Raw genomic sequence first — 1004 nt, 5'->3', positions numbered from 1 at the left:
AATATTCATACCTTCGGTGTATAGGACGCAAACAGAATTTGACATCAGTTTGGGGTAAAAAAGTGCGTCTTATACACCGAAAAATACGGTAAGTTCAGTCTTAGTTATTATTGGTATTAGTTATTATTATTATTAACTTCGAGAAAACTATACACATAAGACTTAAAATTTAAAGTTAAAATTAACAAAAAATTACTGCCACATGCAAAATGAAATTTTGTCCGTTTGTTTGTTTTTCATTTCACTTACTTGATCACTCTGAGTCAATTGATATGACTTCGAGGTTAGGTTCTAAGTCTGAATGTGAGATTATAACGGGTAACTACAACTAATACTAGTATTACTCTAACTTCTAAGTTAGAACTTAAGGTAAAGCAAAAGTAAGAGAATTACAAAAAATGTAAAAATACACTATTACTATTAGTAATAGTATTGGTATTATTAATTATTTGTGTACAAACGCAATATCTACAAACGATTTATCAACAATAATTATTGTAACTAGAAACTTGTCTACAAATTCACTATAACTTCTTTGTTTTTCAAAACCAAATAAAACAGTTATAAACGTCACTTTATCTCATGCAGACACAATCTAACGCTACGCTACGTGAGCAGAAACTGAGATCATATTTACAAAAAAAGAAAAATAATTGTTTATAGCGCATGCGTTCTGTCAGTTTGGTCTAGCCCTCCTTTGTAGAGTCCGCTTTGCTGGCAAATTTTGCTCCTCATGCAAATTATTACCTACTTGATATCACTATATCACCGTTCTTTCTCATTTTAAAGACAAGCCCGAAATTAACAAATTTATTAACTTTTTCAGTTATCTACCCAAAGTTAATACAGGAAAAAGTGTATGCTTCCTTAGAATTGTTGTGGGCCTTTATTAGTTATTATTTCAAAACATTGAATGTTTAGTCTCGTTTATGTCATAAGCATGTACAGTATATTATGATCAATAGGACTGAAGTTAGCCTAGAGATTTGATGGCACATAGTTAA

The 1004-nt window shown here is 30.4% G+C and overlaps 1 protein-coding gene across 1 annotated transcript in view; it reads right to left on the bottom strand.

The window, feature by feature from the left end:
• The window catches only part of LOC111089238, a 4265-nt gene extending 3665 nt beyond the window's left edge, over positions 1-600 (bottom strand). The window contains exon 1 of the mRNA XM_022401374.1: positions 250-600. The gene's annotated coding sequence lies outside the window, so the exon portion shown is untranslated. The remainder of the gene's footprint in view (positions 1-249) is intronic.
• Positions 601-1004: the final 404 nt, after the last annotated feature.

This window comes from Limulus polyphemus, unplaced genomic scaffold (genome assembly GCF_000517525.1).
Source record: "Limulus polyphemus unplaced genomic scaffold, Limulus_polyphemus-2.1.2 Scaffold5649, whole genome shotgun sequence".
In the NCBI taxonomy this organism is placed as follows: domain Eukaryota; kingdom Metazoa; phylum Arthropoda; class Merostomata; order Xiphosura; family Limulidae; genus Limulus; species Limulus polyphemus.
The sequence above is the reverse complement of the archived record's forward strand: the minus strand, read 5'-3'. Positions and strand labels throughout refer to the sequence as shown.